Here is a 6,243-nt window from a genome sequence, read left to right as displayed (position 1 = left end):
TATGGGATTTCAGTGTCAAGGTAATAAAGGGGTATTTCAGTGTCAAGGTAATGATTGTGTCATAATGAACTAAAGTTATTTAATAACCCTAAAGCATTTGAATTATGTATAGTAAATTCTAACATGCTATCCTTGCAACCTTTAGAAATGAGAACTCACTTAGGTCAGGAAACTGCACTAAGATAGTCTAGATTATTATGGGCATTTAGTTGGTCTTCAGTGATAGGTGATGACTTCTAATACTATCCCTGTTTTATAGATTGTCTTCAGCCATTTGTGATCTGTAGGGTTCAGATCCAACCTGTGTATGGTGGCCCATTTAGTAGTGATGGCCAGGTTCATGTCTAGTTCTCAGCTTAACCCAACTACTTGTGTGGTAACTTTATCAAGCTCTTGCTTTGACATTTACATCTTGCAAATTGCATGCAAAGTATAAACAGAAATTTTCCTCTTTGAAATAGAAATGTTTTCAAAGAGCATTTCTCCATTTCTTCTTTGTGTATCACATCCCATTGATATTAGGAGAACCAATGCTACCAGAGTCAACAGCAGAGCTGGCTGAAAACAGAATGCCATTCAGTGTCACTGCATCTGGTAGCCTGGGGAAAGCATAGGTAACTTCATAGAAATTATCAAATTCTGTGGGAAGCACATTGGATGTTGTCTAGTTCTATATCCTCACTTGGCATATGGGAAAACTGCAGTGTTTGCTCAGAGCTCTGTGATGACAATAGATTAGAATTTAGATTTTTCTAAGTTCCAGGGCAGTACTCCCTTCTATCCTATAGCATTTACCCTTTCATCCTAAAGTATACAGCAGAATACTTCTTTTCTATTATGGGTCAGCTATTTTGGAAAACACTTTGAAAATATAAATGTCATAAAAAATGTGTTATTTAAAAATTTTGTGTAAGAAGATTTACATTCACAGGTCTTTAAAATATTTTTGGGGGGGGGGGTCTACGCAGGCAAGGGAAATAAAAGCAAAAATAAGCAATTGGGATGACATCAAACTAAAAAATTTTGCATAGCAAAGGAAGCCATCACCAAAACAAAAAGGTAACCTACTAAATTGGAGAAGATATTTGCAAATGATATATCTGATAAGGGGTTAATATACAAAATATATAAAGAACTCCTACGACTCAATAGCAAAAAACCAAACAATTCAATTAAAAATTGGGCAGAGGACCTAATGAGACATGTTCTCAAAGACACACATACAGATGGCCAACAGACATATGAAAAGATGCTAAACATCACTCATCGTCAGGGAAATGCAAATCAAAACCACAATTAGATATCACCTCATACCTGTCAGAATGGCTAATATCAAAAACACAAGAAACAACAAGTGTTGGTGAAGATGTGGAAAAAAAAGGACCCATTGTGCACTGTTGGTGGGAATGAAAACTGGTACAGCCACTGTGGAAAACAATATGGAGGCTCCTCCTCAGAAAATTAAAAATAGAACTACCCTATGATCCAGTAATCACACTACTGGGTATTTACCCATAGGATATGAAAACACTAATTTGAAAAGATACACGCACCCCTATGTTTATTGCAGCATTATTTACAATAGTCAAATTATGGAAGCAGCTCAAATGTCCATCAATAGATAAATGGAGAAAGAAGATGTGGTGTGTGTGTATATATATATATATATATATATATATATATATATATATGCGCTCACATGTTTTCTATGGCATACCTTTAGACTCTCTGCTTATCATTTTACAACTAGTACTCATGGAAAAGGACTAGAGGAAAAGGCTTTCCTATCCAAATCAGGGCCTTTAATTGTCCTACTCAAATCAAGGTCATTTTCTAAAGATATAACTCTTACAGTTTTATTATTTATCCCATTAGTGACTCCAATGAAGAGAAATATATGGGGTAGATAGAAACTTTTATAAACTTTATATCACCAGTATCCACAGATCTGCAATAGTCAGGCTGACTTCAGACAACATATTAAACAGGAACATATGGAAAACAACCATTGACTTAATCAAATAAATTTCTTTTCCTGCCTCCCTCCCTCTTCCCCTTCCTCCTCTCCTTCCTTCCTTCATTCCTTCCTTTCTTCTTCTTAATACATATTTACTGAGAATCTATTCTGAAGATAGCATATATGAAGGTGATAGGGAGCTAACAACCTAGCTGGAAGACAAGTGTACACACTGGGATAGAGTCAGGATTTGGGAGAGAAGGACTTCATTAGTAAATAAGTTTGGGAATGTTAAGCTAGCAGGGATTCTATACTCAGATGCCTTCAGAGGCCAGGGTGGTCATATGAAGATAATATAGTTTGAAGATGATAAGGAGAGGTGCATCTGCAGGCTGCAAATTTGCCCTTCTGAGTAAAAAAAAAAAAAAAAAAGAAAAAAAAGCCCCTTGGAGCATTAATATCCTGAGACAAAGAATTTTAGAGAAAGTGGGGTGCCATTGAAGAGTTTTGAGATGGATATAATATCATTAAAGCCATGTTTTGAGGGAGATTGAGAAAAAGGCAGAGATGTCAGTGTGAATTAAATGTAGAGAGACAGTATACCCCAGAGCATCAGGCAGTCCTGGTTTAGGCCTCTTATCCGCTGTAAGTATTAATAGGGTGCCCTTTCACTCTCATAAATGTCCTGATTTAGATAGTAAGTAATAACACCTAATCAATGGGGTACATTGGCCATCCCTTCAATGAATAGAACCCCATTCACAGGATTCCAACTGGTTCCTATGAACGTTTAAGGTAATTTCTTAGTAGGAAGCCCTTTATCTAGTCATGGCATATTATAGTTGAGGTGTGGATAGAGAGAGTGCTCACACACAAAAGAACAACAAAAGTTGATATTTCTAAGGTGCTTTGTTGCTGCAGTAATGGTGGCATGGTTGAGAAGTTTAGATATTAGTATAATCATAGGAAAATATGGGTAAAGACAAATATCAAACAGGGAGTACTGATTTTTTCAGAGGAAGTTGATTAAATGGGGGGAAGGAGAAGACTATGAATTTTTACTTATATACTCCTATGTTGGTTGAATTGGTGAAATTCAATTTAATTTTAAATTCAATTAAATTTTAAATTTAAAAATTAAATGATAAAATTTTAAAAAATTAAAATTGAATTGGTAAAATTGGTTAAAAAAAGACCCAATAAAATAATTTTGTAAATATTATGGAAAAGGCTAAATTGGTCTTAGATCTGGTGATATACTGACAGATTTACATATATGTCAGTATGTAAACAGATTTAGAAGATCTTATTTTCTTATGATCTTATCTCCATTAAGAGCGTATGTTTTTCATATCTGGTAAGTGATATATCTTTCTGTTGCAGTGTACTTAATTTTTAGTTCTTAAAGAGTAAAGAAGTGGATTTCTATGGGGCACCTGGGTGGCTCAGTCAGTTGGGCAGTGGAATTTGGCTCAGGTCATGATCTTGCTGTTTGTGGGTTCAAGCCCCGCGTCGGGCTCTGTGCTGACAGCTCAGAGCCTGGAGCCTGCTTCGGATTCTGTGTCTCCCTCTCTCTCTGCCCCTCCCCCACTTATACTCTGTCCCTCTCTCAAAAATAAATAAATGTTAAAAAAATTTAAAAAAAAGAGTAAAGAAGTGGATTTCTATATCAAAGATTATTGAGCAATAAGGGAAATTAGTCATCTAGAGACAATATACCCCAGAGCATCAGGCAGTCCTGGTTTAGGCCTCTTATCCACTGTAACTATTAATAGGGTGCCCTTTTAATAGTTAATAATAATAATAGTTACCATTAATAGTTACCAATACCATCTATGAAATACTGTGTCAGATGATATCTCTATGACCTAGCATAGTTCTGTACGGTGGATGTTATAAATGAGGACGTGGCCACAGAAAAGCTCAGTAACTGGTCAGAGGCCACACAGTTAATAGGCATCAAGCTGGCATTCCCACTCAGGTCTATTGGTTTCAAAGCCAATGCAATTGTAAGTAAACAAGAGAAGGCATATGTAGCAATATTAGATTTTAAAACTTTCAAACTTTGGATCTAAGTACAGCTATTAGTCATTCCAGCAGGTTGCATGGGGAACTATTAAAAATAGTTTCAAAACTTCTTTTAATGATGTTCTCTGAGAAGACCTACAATTTTGGTCTAAGGCAGATAGGTGGTGAACTGTATCTGATGGCATTTAGTCATTGTCATAGCAAAAGGATCTTTTAATGAAATAGTTGTATCAGAACAGCATGAAATTTATATATTTTTCTTGTTATTAATATCTCAAAGCATATGGCTATTAAGTAATTCTCTTACCAGCATTATAAAGATAGTTTTAAGATAATGTTTGATAACATTATGGCATACTCTTAGAGTTGGCCCTATTTTACAATATTCTGTTGAATGCAAATCATGTTGTTCATGAAGTCAAAGTTCATGGGCTCTTCATGGTCACCCATGACTATGAAACTCCTAGTGACTTGTATTCTTGGTTTGCCAACCTGGGTGACTGTGGGAAAGTCACTTATATTTTTAAGGAACTTATATTTGATAACTACAGCCCTTCAAAAACTTCCTCTCTTCCATCCATTTCTGGGAAAATCCGAGGGAAGTCTCATTTGCTTGCGAATTGGTCTGGACCACAGTTTGCTTTTTTACTCTTTTTTTGGTATATTAATAGCTGGAACTCTGATGCTTCTGTTGCCCTTTCTCAAGCCTCTTTCTGCTGCTGATGTTTCTCCCTACCCAGAACCCATTTTTCACGCTATGTCAAGGCTCCCTGCTTGTCATAGGGAAATTGTCTGTGTAAATGGCTCCCCTAGAGCTGTGAAGTACATAACTTGTGCAATGTATGACAAAGCTCTGTTTAAGTCTAACCCACTAGTTTACTAAATATGTCTAGACCTATCTGAACCTCCTACTAGTAAAGTGGAAGCAGTGAATATTTCCTACATATAGAAATACAAGTGGTTACTATTATAAATACTAATTTGTGACAATTCTAAAGAGACACTGAGTATTATACCCTGACTGAGGAGAAAGTCTTGCTCATATGTTATATAAGTGATATATAGGTCACATGGTAGGTAGGTAAAAGACGTTTCAGTGCCCTTTAACAACCTCATACTCTGTGATTATAAAATTACACATAGATCCACATAGGTAACCCAAGAAGGCTATGGGCCTAAAATGGTCATCTCTACAAAAATAGCAATGCAGTTCCATTTTCAGTATTCTGAGACTGAAAAAGTTTAAGTTCAATGACAAAAATTAGAACAGAGCAAAATAATAGAAAAACATGGTAATTTTTTTCATATTTTACACATGTATGTATATATGTACACACATATAAAGAGTAACTCTAGAGTCTGCTTTAAAGACTAAAGAATTATTGCTGCTTTTAAAAATAAGAACAAAAAAAGCAAATGTGAAAACTTCTAAATTAAATTCCAACATTTTCAAACAAATGCTGCCTGGGAGATCACGCAAAGCATTCAAAGCCTAAATTGAATGTATGTTGGCAAGAGCATCTTCACATCTCTCTAAATAACTAGCTAATACAGTCAGTATTTTGCACCTCATCGAGGCCTGGCACTTATTTGCAAAATGTTGCAGTCAATTGTCAACTAAAAAGAATGCACCATTTCAATCCTTTTTGGTGTGGGGGTTAGGGGACTGGCAAAAGGTTTCTCCTCTGAAGAATGTTGCATTGCAAAGACTGAAATTCTCCAGGGGCTGCTAATACTGCTGTCAGGTGTAATCTACCCTATCAACATTTTGAGGAGAAAGAATCAACACAAAAAGAAAACATGAGGCCATTAGAAAAGGAGATGTAGAAGCAACCATCTTGAAGCTGCTGTAATTAAGCCTTTTATCTGTTTTATTGAATAAAGTTTTGTAGAAAGTCAAGTAGAGAACAAAAAAATATACTCTAAATTGTTTCTCTTTTCCTTATTCTTTTGCCAGGCCTCTGCTTTAATAACCACAACAAAGGTTCACCAGTCATTTGGCCTTTTATTTAATTCTTTCTTTATTTATTTAAAAGCAAGGCAAGTGATTGCAAAAGAAGTATTGGCTTTGCAGCTTAGCAATCAAGGAATATATATCTAATGGGAAAAAAGCATGTATTGAAACTGTTATAATACAGAACAGAAAACAAGAAGCATCATGAAAGATGAACAAGGGACTGTTAGCATCCAAAAGAAAAATGCGTGGATGGAGATTAGTGTCTCTCATTTTTTGAACCCACCTACATTATAGACATTAT

Source organism: Panthera onca, chromosome B3 (genome assembly GCF_046562875.1).
Source record: "Panthera onca isolate mPanOnc1 chromosome B3, mPanOnc1 haplotype 2, whole genome shotgun sequence".
NCBI lineage: Eukaryota > Metazoa > Chordata > Mammalia > Carnivora > Felidae > Panthera > Panthera onca.
The sequence above is the reverse complement of the archived record's forward strand: the minus strand, read 5'-3'. Positions refer to the sequence as shown.